The 13,030-nt window shown below is 45.1% G+C and overlaps 1 protein-coding gene across 2 annotated transcripts in view; it reads right to left on the reverse strand.

The window, feature by feature from the left end:
• The window catches only part of LOC139382756 (nucleoredoxin-like), a 62,238-nt gene that overhangs the window by 42,324 nt on the left and 6,884 nt on the right, over window positions 1-13,030 (reverse strand). Inside the window, exon 1 of one of the 2 annotated variants that reach the window (XM_071126879.1) lies at window positions 10,198-10,327. The exons of the other annotated variant lie outside the window; for it this stretch is intronic. The gene's annotated coding sequence lies outside the window, so the exon portion shown is untranslated. Of the gene's footprint in view, window positions 1-10,197; window positions 10,328-13,030 lie in introns of those variants that run through there. 2 annotated transcript variants of the gene reach the window in all.

A 13,030-nucleotide genomic window follows, 5' to 3' on the forward strand; every position in this document is an offset into this window, starting at 1 on the left:
ACCATAAGGAATAGAGGCCAGTTGTGGGTTAGGACCTGCTGTGAATGGAAAGAAAATACAAACACGATGGAGAATGTAGGGATTGAATAAAAAGCCTAGATAAAAAGAGGCTCTCTACGGTGGGCCTTATCTGTACCGCGTTTCCTTTCTCCCCTCAGCAGTGCTCCACTGCCTGTAGTGTTGTCTCTGCTCTGTGTTGTGGGAATTCCATTCTCAGATATCAAAGCTGCTCGCCTAGCAGGCCATAGCAACGGCATTACATACACATTGCGTCAGGAGGGAGGCGGAAGTTGGAACGATGGCCCGCCTCGCGAGCCTAGGGCCTCTGGGAAAAGCAACTAGACTAGGAGAGAATGGAGTTAGTTTTGGACTGCATCAGCTGGGTCAACTTGTTGAATACCTCCGCCAATAAGGAGTTGGAACACTGCCACGCTAGCATCAGTTACCCTCCATTTCCCTCTATAACCTCACCACACAGAGACCTTGAGAAGGCATGAGTTAAGGCTTTAAATGATCTGCAATTCCATATTTACTCTCAGTCAGGTCAAGTCTCTGAAGTTTACTCCACAAGTTATGAGACCAGTGGTATGAAAGAGGCTTTAAAAATGCTGAACATGGAATCCAGCTCATTATCTGCAGTAACCCTCCCGGTTATTGGTTGATGTTGACAAGACAGCGGGGTGCTTGGCCTATGGAGGAGGCTTAGTGGAGAAGAGATGGGAGGGGGGGGCAGTAAAGAGGATTATGGGGGGGGGCAGCAGTGAGGTGCCAGTATATTGTTAGAACTTGAGAAAGTGTTGGAGCAGGAAGAGTGGCAGACACACTGGTTAGAGCGTCCCAAACTCAGGAAATACTGAGATACAGGTCTGGACGACAAGCTACTGTCCAGTCCTGCTGCATGGGGACTACAGTATTGCAATTATACAGCCACAAAAACTTCCACTCAGAAGAATCTAAGCTGAACTGCTCGTGCAAAATAACATGATGGAGCATCATGTGAGATTTTCCAGTTTTGTACACTGTATAGTTTTGTACACTGTATAGTTTTGTCCAAATCAATTGAATGCTGAAGTGTTTTAGCCTTTGAAAACGAGGCCTGCTGAAATGTAGGCTGGGAGGGCTGCTCATTTGGCAGATGGCTGGGAGGGGTTGTTGAGAGGCAGAGATCTCCACTAAGCTTGTGAATACAATTATCCCTGAGCTCTTGAGTTGGGGCCACAATCAATAAATACATGTTGTTATCATAATCATACCACAACTATGCTTGGAAATAGAGCTAAATTATTTTGTCATTTTGTGTCGTTTGTGGAACAGAATTTAAATTGATGTGTGGGTTACTTTTTGGATGTGTATCCAGTCCAGACCCCCACCTCCTGTGGGAAAAACAACCAAAAATAAGGACCAACAACCCCTTGGAGAAAAGGGAGGGAGGGCGGAGAGAAGGAGGGAGGGCAACGAAGGATGGAAGGAGGGAGGGAAGGCAGAGAGAAGGAGGGAGGGCGGAGAGAAGGGAGGGCAACGAAGGATGGAAGGAGGGAGAGAATGCAGAGAGAAGGGAGGGAGGGTGGAGAGAAGGGAGGGCACGAAGGATGGAGGGAGCGTGGGCAGAGAGAAGGGAGGGTGGGCAGAGAGGAGGGAGGGAGGGTGGGCAGAGAGAAGGGAGGGAAGGATGGAAGGAGGGAAGGGAGGGAAGGATGGAAGGAGGGAAGGGAGGGAAGGATGGAAGGAGGGAAGGAGGGAAGGATGGAAGGATGGAAGGAGGGAGGGCAGAGAAGGGGGGAGGGCAGAGAAGGAGGGAAAGGTGGACACAATCTGCTCTTCCTGCTTTCCTTTGTGTTGGAGGAAAAGGGACACTGCTGTGGGGGTGGAGTCAATCAAAAAGAGAAACACAACATAGTGGGAGGCAGTGTGTCAGTGTGCGTCTTCACACGGGTGTGTGTGGGCTATATGTTTAGCTTTAGGTGTCCCTCTACCCCCCTCACCTCACACGGATAATACATTTTTAGGCAGCACTTTCTGCACTTAAGTGTCTGTTCTCACTCTCCATGAATCGCCCCTGACTATTAAACTTGAATTGTATTTACTTTCCATAATGGCACCACAGCACAGTGATGCCTCGAAGATCTAGTACCTAATAGTGCCTGCCGCATCTACACAATAAATACTTAGCCATTTATCCTCTGAACATTATTTTAAACACCAAAGCAAACAGCTGCAGTGGTTAGGCTGTAGTCAGTGACTCAGCTCACATACATACACAGCAATTTTTTCCAACTCTCCTTCGGCTGGCATCCTACAGTACTACAGCTGTCCACGTTTCACCCAAGGGCACAGCCAAAAGTAGGCCATGGCTCCAAGAGGAACTCAAGCTCCTGTTACTGTTGGAGGCTTGACTTCCAATCCCTACGTTAACACAATGCCAACAAAAATCACAACAACCTTGGCCTGTAACCCCAGGCCCACCACTAAGTGTAAACTCCAAAGCCAGCCCACAATCTACTCATTTCAGTGGCATCTTCAGGACTGGCTGTGAGTGGAACGGATTCCCTACATTTGGAAGGTGGGAAATACTGTATATAGAGCATGTTGGCATCCATTAGTATAAGGAGAGCAATTAAAACGAGTATATACATCAGCCATAATTATAGCATGATGACATCAAAGTGAAATGTGACAGACATATTTCACTTTGTCACAATGGTACTGAATATGAAAGCATGGTAATCGAGGAATTTACACGCTGTATTATGACATGTAATGGCTGCAATTTAAAGATCAAAGTTGGGACACATCTTTAGGATTGCTTCATTTCCCCCCCCCCTCTCTTCATCAGTGTCCTTAAGGAGAGAAGAAAGGAAGCATAAATGGCCTCTGACTCCAGTCTTGGATTCTGATTTCCCATGGGCGCCTCCACAAACTGAACGTCATGAAGCCTAATGTCAGCCAAATTAAGAGAGAATTCTAGGACAGCAAGCGACTCATGGGTATCACTTCAAAAAGGAAACTAGACGGGAAAGGAAAGAGCGACAAGGGATAACAGAACACCCACAGCAGGAGGCTGGAAGGCAAGAACCTTTATCTACTGTACGGCACCACCACCGAGCCAGGGGTGACGGAAACCAGAATGGTAGGTCACACCTACAGGCCTCGGTCGGTATGTCGGTCTGTGTGCGCGCATATAATGTAGTAATCCTTGAAATGTCATGCTTTGTATTCAGGATACAGGACTTGAAATATTCAGAACAATAACCTTGACTAGCACCTCATTTCTACAAACCGATAAAAACATTGTGGAAGTACTATGCTATTATTCAGAAGTATCAAGGCTTGGGAGAGTTGCCTTATAAGATCCCCCCCCCCCCTCCCTCATAACTGGCAACTAACTGGCCACAAAAGACATGTGATCTGTTATCTCTGAACTTACATAAACCGCTTTGCTTTCCTCCTCTGAAATATTCTTAGCTTTGAGGCCAGATATTTAGTTTGGCTGGGCTTTCAGCTGTGAAATAAAAAAAAGTTCTGGCAGAATAGGCCTGGGGAGGCCAGTAAGCCACAAGAATAGAGCTATTTTGCTTTGTTTCCCCCCCAACAGAGTCTCACCCAGAAACCCACTTGCATAGTCAGCATGAAACATGCAAGCATTAAAATAGACACTGCAATAATCGCCATTTCAGCTTTACCTAGCCGGTATTACATTAGCCTGTCATTCTTAACAATGTTATTGGCTGAATTATGTTGGTTCAAACACCAATATAAAACGTGGATTGATGGTGTTAATAACAGTTGCATCTCCAGAGACAGTGGGGCAGGATGGCAGGAACACCACTACTCTTTTAGAGACAGTGTAATGGGACATGCTGCTATGATATGTTGTAGATCTCCACTAACTAGAGAGGTATACATTATGAACATTTCTTCTCCACCTTACTGGCAAATCCCAACCCAGCGCCGCAGCACTAAAAGTTCTGTCACCACAACAAAGAGACTGGAGAACTCCCTCCCGCAGACACTCCTTCAGACTCACACTGGGAGGGTCAACTGGGGGGAAGATATGGAGACAAGGCATTAAAGACAGTTATTTCTTACTGTATATGTTTAGACGGTTTCTATACATCTTTAGAACATATTAGCTGTAGAGGGAGTGAACACCTGTCAATAGCAGAGCTGGGAGGCGATATATGATGTATGGTGGGAAATGTCTCTGACCTTGGAGGCTTCTCTCGGGGGCCAGGGTGGTTGAGGAGGGGGTGAATCTACAGGTGGGGTATAATCTCACAGACCATGGACGAGTTATAGAGTACAGCAGTTCTGTTCAAATGTTTATAAATCAATGTCATGAGATGAACCTCTTTGGCAGATTTTGGACAGTTTCTCAGCTTGAACTGGGCTATACTCGGTTAACATTTAGTTTCATTCCCATAAACCTTTGGTAACCCCCCCTGCTCCATTTCAACCATCCTTCTTAGTACATCTCCGCTACTCCTCTTACTCACTTTCTGCTTCACTTTCATTGCTTACACTTGACTTCAGTGCATATAGTACCTCCGCCGCTCACTGTGCTCAGTAATTACATGAGAGGGAACGAAAAGGTGAATTACTACTCATGAATACATGAACTACTACTAAATAACATGACTCTGGACAACCATTACATTCAACAGTAAATAGGCTTTCTGCATGCGGCAGAGTAAAGGACGGGTTGTACGAAATGCACCGACTACCTGTTAAATACTTTTATTTAAACTCACCTGCTGGTTCTGAAAGCACGAAGGAGGTCAAATGAGCAGGTGGTGAGTAACATGCTGCTGCGCCATGGAAACAAGAAGGGGTTAATATGCACTCTGTCTATCGCAGCGTCCAAAATGGCACCCTATTCCCTATCTAGTGCACTACTTATCACCAGGGCACATAGGGATCGCTATAAAGGGAAGAGGGTGCCATTTGGGACACATTCCGTCTCTGTACGCTCCGTCTGTCCTCCTCCCAGACTCTCCAGACTGGACTTAACACCTCACCAGGCTGGGAATCTCATTACACTAATGACTCTGAATGTACACACTAAGTTTTCATTTCCTAAAGCATGTTCCAAAGAAAACATGGAGGGAAGTGGGATAACCTTTCTATTGGACAGGGATCAACTTCGGTCTTAAAATGTCCCCTTATTCCAATGACAGGTTCCATCCAGTCCAACATGGGTACGTTTCTGAGTTTCTTAGATTCATCTCAACTAATCGATCTGAAGTAACTGGATAGCAAGGACCATTCATATAACGAGTCTGAAGAGGGCCATCCATCAGTTCATTCTGCATCCAGTAAACCTGATTGAGGCTGAGGGTATCTGCTAGCTTCTACACCGCATGCTGAGAAGAGCCGAGCTAAACATGTGGCTTTCGTTTGGAGCCTGTGTTAACAATGTAGTGCAGGAGAAAAGTCTCTCTCTAACCAGCTTAAGCTGATAAAGGCTTTGATGCTACATGGCCGTGGGATCGGTTCCCCCCAGCCCAAACAGATGCACAGCAAAATAATCATCAAAACAACAATTAGCCCCCATCACAGAGGCACAGGGTAACCCACAGCATGGGCTCAGCCCAGCAGGGGGTCAACTCCAAACCCATCACCAGCCACCAGGCGTTCCCTTTCATGATTTCCCTGTGCTTATTCTAGACTTATATTTGGGAACTTGAATGTATGCCTTTAAAATAACTATTACCTTCAATATGTTTGGAATGTGTGTAGTGGGAGTTTTATTGAGTAACCAAGACTTCCAATAATAGATTTTACAACGGGATGTGACGGCAGTGGAAATGTACACTGCTATAATTACTAGGTTAACCTGACTGGCTACAGTATGAGGCTCTAGTCAGACTCATGCCAGTGCTGCAGCTCCACTGACCTTAGTGATCTCAGGCTGCGTACCAGTGATACTCGTCAGTATCGTGGCAAGAAAACAAAACACAAACTGGATTTACTTTAGGAAATTAGCCCTGATGTTGGAAACAAACTTCATTTTGTTGTCATCCAGAGTCACATTTATTTATCAAGCTATATCACACAGTATTTTATATTCAGCTGGTTTTTAAAGGACCAAAGAGTTGTCTGCTTCGTGTTTTCATTTTTGCCATGGAAAGAACATCGTATCGTCACAGCCCTAGTACCAAATAGCACCTTATTCCATATGTAGTGCACTACTTGTGGCGGCAGGTAGCCTAGTGGTTAGAGCGTTGGGTCGCTGGATCGAATACCCGAGCTGACAAGGTAAAAATCTGCTATTCTGCCCCTGAACAAAGCAGTTAACTCCCTGTTCCTAGGCCGTCATTGTAAATAAAAAGTTCTTAACTGACTTGCCTAGTTAAATAAAGGTTAAAATAAAATAAAAACAATTTGACCAGAACCCATAAGGTGCACTATATAGGGAATAGGGTGCTGTTTGGGATGGAGACTCAGTCTACATAACTTTCAGGCAGTCTGTCTCCTCTCACAACAGATAGTCAGCACCTCCCACATCATCCTCTCTCTTGCTAGGCCATCTCTGGATGTTTCTTCCGGTGTCTCTTTTAAGCCTCTTTTCTCCTCTCTCTGCAATACCACCATTACATATTCCTCCATATTGGTTGCCTTGCCACCAGCTCCCATCTCTGGCCTGCCTGTACATTCTGCAGATTCCTTGTCATTTCTCAACAATGTAATCACAAGACATTCGTTGCATGTACGAAGCTTACAGCTGCAGTGAGCAGACAACTCTCTGGCTTTACCGTGTGAGATTGGGTATATCTTAAAAGTCAATGTAACATTATTTAATTTAGCTCTGGGAATCACTTTCATAATTCTAAACTATTGAAAGCAGAAGAGAGGAGACCATAATAGCTTGCTAATGTGATATATTATTTGAACCTATAATATGAATCAGTATGCGGTGCATTACTATTCATATTTAATTTGTTTTCAGGACCAGCTTGCCAAGCATTACCCTTGAATAATGGTTAGTGAGTGCTAATGGGTTCAAGTGCTCATACGACATACTAATAGAACTAAGGCAGAAGGTATCCTCATATTGCATGGAGTGCATATTGCTGTAGTAATGTGTAGGAATAAACAGACCGACACAGACTGACTGATTAACCTGGCAGCATAATAGACTCGATATTTGGATTACTAATCAAGAAATGGTTGGAAGAGCATTGTGTAAAATCCAAAAGGAAACATTTTGCCAGCTATCTCCAGAGACAGCAGGGAGGGGATGAAAACCAGGGTTGAATCTGATTGGATTCTGACTTCCCCCTGGCTGCTTTGCCAATTGATATTGTGCAAAACTGCCTTGGGCAGTGCTCTGCCAAAGTTCTGATCTCAGTCACCACCGCCACTCAATTCACCGGCTCGACACCAAAACAGTGCATGAACTACCCACAACATTATTGAGTTTCACTGTGGGTTGTACAGAACAAGCACAAAGTCCCACAGAGATGCACTACATATACACAAAAGTATGTGGACACCCCTTCAAATGAGTGGATTCAGCTATTTCAGCCACACCCATTGCTGACAGGTGTATAAAATCAAAACACACAGCCATTCAATCTCCATTGGCAGTAGAATGGCCTTACTAAAGAGCTCAGTGATCAGCGTGTCACCGTCATAGGATGCCACCTTTCCAACAAGTCAGTTTGTCAAATGTCTGTCCTGCAAGAGCTGCCCCAGTTAACTCGAAGTGCTGTTATTGTGAATTGGAAACATCTAGGAGCACAGCTCAGCCGTGAAGTGGTAGGTCAAACAAGCGCACAGAATGGGTCCGCCGCGTGCTGAAGTGCGTAGCGCGTAAAAATCAACTGTCCTCGGTTGCAACACTCACTACAGAGTTCCTAACTGCCTCTGGAAGTAACGTCAGCACAATAGCTGTTCGTCGGAAGCTTCATGAAATTGGTTTCCATGGCCGAGCAGAAGTACAAGCCTAAAATCACCATGTGCAATGCCAAGCATTGGCTGGAGTGGTGTAAAGCTCGCCGCTATTGGACTCTGGAGCAGTGTAAACGCCTTCTCTGGGGTGGTGAATCACGCGGAACCATCTGGCAGTCCAACGGACTAATCTGAGTTTGGCGGATGCCAGGAGAACGCTACCTGCACCAATACATAGTGCCAATTGTAAAGTTTGGTGGTGGAGGAATAATGGTCTGTGGCTGTTTTTCATGGTTCGGGCTAGGCCCCTTAGTTCCATTGAAGGGAAATCTTAACGCTACTGCATACAATGACATTCTAGATGATTCTGTGCTTCCAACTTTGTGGCAAGAGCTTGGGGAAGGCCCTTTCCTGTTTCAGCATGAAATGCCCAAAGCGAGGTCCATGCAGAAATGGTTTGTTGAGATCAGTGTGGATGAACTTGACTGGCCTGCACAGAGCCCTGACCTCAACCCTTTGGGATGAATTGGAACGCCGACTGCGAGCCAGGCCTAATCGCCCAACATCAGTGCCCGACCTCACTAATGCTCTTGTGGCTGAATGAAAGCATGTCTCTGCAGCAATGTTCCAACATCAAGTGAAAACCCCTTCCCAGAAGAGTGGAGGCTGTTATAGCAGCAAAGGGGGGACCAACTCAATATTAATGCCCATAATTGTGGAATGAGATGTCCACATACTTTTGCTGTAGCTAAATTTGGTTCCTTCTGCCATAACCATTCTGACAGTTAGGGGAAACTTGACAATTTCATATTACCCCAATCAGCTCAAATTGAAAGCTCTTTAGAAAAGTCTTGACGTTCTGCCATAGAGATTGGCTGGAAAATGGCTGATTCAATATTATGGAAAGGAATCTTTCAGAAAACAATGCGTTGCCATCCAACCTCATTAGACACACACCAGCTCCTGCCTTCCAACACCTCATTATCTAGTAGCTGGAGATGAGCGGCTTCCCTACAATCACATCTGTCTTTAGAGGGGGCTAGGATCAGAATACAGCACCACAATGTAGAGAAACTAATCTAACCAAGTCGTCAGAGTCAAAAAACACTTGTAGGGTGAACTCTGTCCAAAAAGCAGGACAGGAGCATGGGGAACCTTTTTTTAAAAGTGACTTTTGAGGAGGTGCTAATTGGCTGTAAGATACCTGACACGGAGATTAAATGGCTTGGCCTGAAACCAAGCCTTGCTCTCCTCCCAGGAGAGATGACTGTTGGAGCCAAATTCTTTGAACTGTCGCAAGGGATGTGACAGAACATTACTTCAGAGTTGTGACTGTTCTTTTCACTGGGGCTTACTGAGACCTCAAAATGGAACCTCACCCACATCAGTCCCCCTTTTAGGTAACAGAGACTTGTAGTACAGTAGGGTAAAGAAAAACATCTGCTTGGAAAGTCAATGGTTATTTGAAAATCTGGACCAAAAAATTCAAATCTATAATTCAAGAGAGGATTTATTGAAAAGGTTGTACGTTTCCAGCCACAATAAGGATCATCTCCTTGAGATTCCTGCTCTTTCTCAACTCTTAAACTCTCCCTTCTCACCACATATTCTCTCCCTCAGCACCACCCTCTCTGCACTCTTACAGAGAGGTGGATTGGATGCAGCTCCGTCCTCTTTGTCACAAAGCTTTTTAAGATTACAGCAGTGCAGAGCAGTCAGTCTCTTAGGCTCCCACAGTCACACTACCAGTCCAGTCCTCATATTATTCCTCTCCTGCTCAGTGCCTTCCTACAGTATCTGCACTGTAGTTATACATAGATTACAGATTGATTATACTGGCAATGTAATATTATAATGTACCCTGTAATGGTATTTGGGTTCTCACAGCAGAATAATACAAAAATCAAAAATAAATACTCCCACCACTTGCGCCCAACAACTCAATAGTAGACAAGACAGCAGGGCTAGAGCCAATATGTCAGTCTGCCAGGCTACAAGCTGAGACAGTGGGCCTGTTTGCATAGTAAGCCTCTTTCAGACAGGAGCCAGAGCTGCAGAATAGTCACATGACCAGGATTCACACCCTTCTCATTCAACGGTCTGCCATCCATCTCCTATTAGGCTGGTGAGACAATAGCACAGGGAGAGAGGACATTTGAGGGGAATGTTTCAGTGTAGAGACTAAGGACTTCTTGCATTGTATACAAAACGGTCATTGAAAATCAACTGTTATTACGCAGAAAATGTCAACAACAACTGTGAGAGCTGTGCATGTGTAATAAAATGTGGAGGCTTGGCTCAATTTACCTTCCTTCCAGATAAACATTCCTCCGTACATCAGTCCACTTCTCTGACCACTACACCATGTATTCACTGATCACCATGGTTTCCTATGCCTCCTCTGGAGAAATGTGATCAGAAGGTATGATGAGAGGGAAACTAACTGGGGAAAGAAACAAAAACCTTGCAATCTAGGAGAGAAAACAAAAGGAAACCGAAAGACATGAGCTCTGTTCCGGATGGCAGACTGCCTCTGGGGGGCAGGGGTTGCTACAGAGTTATTATGCTGGAAATGAATGCAGAACTGGGGTGTGGGGGGATATTACAGACTAGAGGACTGTGTGTTTTCACTGGAGGGGGGGGGGGGGGGGGGGGGGGGGTCCTAAAGACCTGGGGAAATCTCACTTCGCTAAGCAAATATGGACATGGCAGCATCACAAGGAAAACAGCAGATGAGGGTAGGATCATCAAGACAGAATAACAACAATGTTTATTTCCATGGAAAGTAAACAAAGTCATTCTTAATTAATATCTAGTCAGTGTCTCTGGTATTCCATTTCCTGTATTTAGTGCATTTGCAGAAACGAAATGAGGAAAGTGGGCATTCTTGGAGAGGCTAGTATGTGCTAATTGAGTTTGGTTTGGAATAATGTACATAAGCTGGAGAATCATCAGTTGTTCTCATTGCAGTGTTACTGTAGACAATGTGGTGAAGACATGGCCATGCTAGTACTCTACTGTGGAAACTTCTGGTCGAAAACCACAAACAGAGAGCCCGTATCAATGGGTCAGCTGCAGAATAGTGGGGAAAAAGCCATAGGCCCAATCCCAGTGTATCTTTTCAGTAGTTCACAGACCAAGGTCACAGCCTCAGCGTCTTTGTGTGTTTACATTTACAGGCCGATAACGGATGTAGAAACAGATCAGGTTGCTTAGAGGACACACAGAAATTCTGGTTGTAGTCTACAAGTCAGCCACACTGTTTTCACCAGTTTTCAGAGGGTAACTTAAACTCCCCTTTAACATCAACCTATTGTCACCTCTCACAAACACCAGTCTCAACGTCAACAGTGAAGACGCGCAGAGTTCCTCTGTCCAGTGCCTGTGTTCTTTTGCCCATCTTAATCCTTTCTTTTTATTGGCCAGTCTGAGATATGGCTTTTTCTTCGCAACTCTGCCTAGAAGGTCAGCATCCTGGAGTTGCCTCTTCACTGTTGACGTTGAGACTGGTGTTTTGCAGGTACTATTTATTGAAGCTGCCAGTTGAGGACTTGTGAGGCGCCTGTTTTTCAAACTAGACACTAATGTATTTGTCTTCTTGCTCAATTGTGCACCGGGGCCTCCAACGCTTTCTATTCTGGTTTGAGCTAGTTTGCACTGTTCTGTGAAGGGAGTAGTGCACAGTGTTGTACGAGATCTTCAGTTTCTTGGCAATTTCTTGCTTTGAATAGCCTTAATTTCTCAGAACAAGAATAGACTGAGTTTCAGAAGAAAGATCTTTGTTTCTGGCCATTTTGAGCCTGTAATCGAACCCACAAATGCCGATGCTCCAGATACTCAACTAGTCTAAAGAATTTATTGCTTCTTTAATTAGCACAACAGTTTTCAGCTGTGCTAACAATTGCAAAAGGGTATTCTAATGATCAATTAGCCCTTTAAAATTATAAACTTGGATTAGCTGTACGTATATATATTTCCAGCTATAGTCATTTACAACATTAACAATGTCTACACTGTATTTCTGATCAATTTGATGTTCTTTTAATGGACAAGAAAAATGTGCTTTTCTTTAAAAAACAAGGACATTTCTAAGTGACCCCAAACTTTTGAACGGTAGTGTATATTATTTACATTACAGGACCACACCCATGCTCAGTCACACAGACACTGTCTCAAATGACACCCTATTCCCTATGTAGTGCATTACATTTGACCAAAACCCTATGGCCCCTGGTCAAAAGAAGTGCACTATGTAGGAAATAGGGTGCCATTTGGGACTGACCCTATTACGGAGGTTTAGTCATTGGCTTACTAGTGCTCTTCCATGCCGTCCCCAGGAGGGGTGCGTCACTTGAGTGGTTTGAGTCACTGACGTGATCTTCCTGTCCGGTTTTGCACCCCCTCTTGGCTCATGTGGATGAGGAGATCTTTGTGGGCTATACTCAGCCTTATCTCAGGGTAGTAAGTTGGTGGTCTGTTGACATCCCTCTAGTGGTATGGGGGCTTTGTTTTGGAAAAGTGGGTAGAGTTATATCCTGCCTGGTTGGCCCTGTCCGGGGGGGGTATCGTCAGACAGGGCCACAGTGTCCCCCAACCCACCCCACCTTGTCTCAGCCTCCAGTGTCTATGCTGCAATAGTCTATTATGTGCTGGGGGGCTAGGATCAGCCCGTTATATCTGGTGTAATTCTTTGGTGTCTTGTGTGAATTTAAGTATGCCCCCTCTCTCCCTCCCCTCCTGGAGGACATGAGCCCTATGACCATGCCTCGGGACAACCTGGCCTGATGACTCCTGGCTGTCCCCAGTCCACCTGGTCGTGGTGCTGCTCCAGTTTCAACTGTTCTGCCTGTGGCGAAGGAACCCTGACCTGTTCACCAGATGAGCTACCTTGTCCCGGAACTGCTGTTTTTGACTCTCTCTCTCCCGCACTTGTGGTCTCAACGTCAATGCTTGGCTATGAAAAGCCAACTGACATATACACCTGAGGTACTGACCTGTTGCACCCTCTACAACCACTGGGATTATTATTTGACCCTGCTGGTCATCTATGAATGTTTGAACATCTTGAAGAACAATCTAGCCTTCATGGCCATGCACTCTTAAAATCTTCACCCGGCACAGCCCGAAAAGGACTGGCCAT

Source organism: Oncorhynchus clarkii, chromosome 24 (assembly GCF_045791955.1).
Source record: "Oncorhynchus clarkii lewisi isolate Uvic-CL-2024 chromosome 24, UVic_Ocla_1.0, whole genome shotgun sequence".
NCBI lineage: Eukaryota > Metazoa > Chordata > Actinopteri > Salmoniformes > Salmonidae > Oncorhynchus > Oncorhynchus clarkii.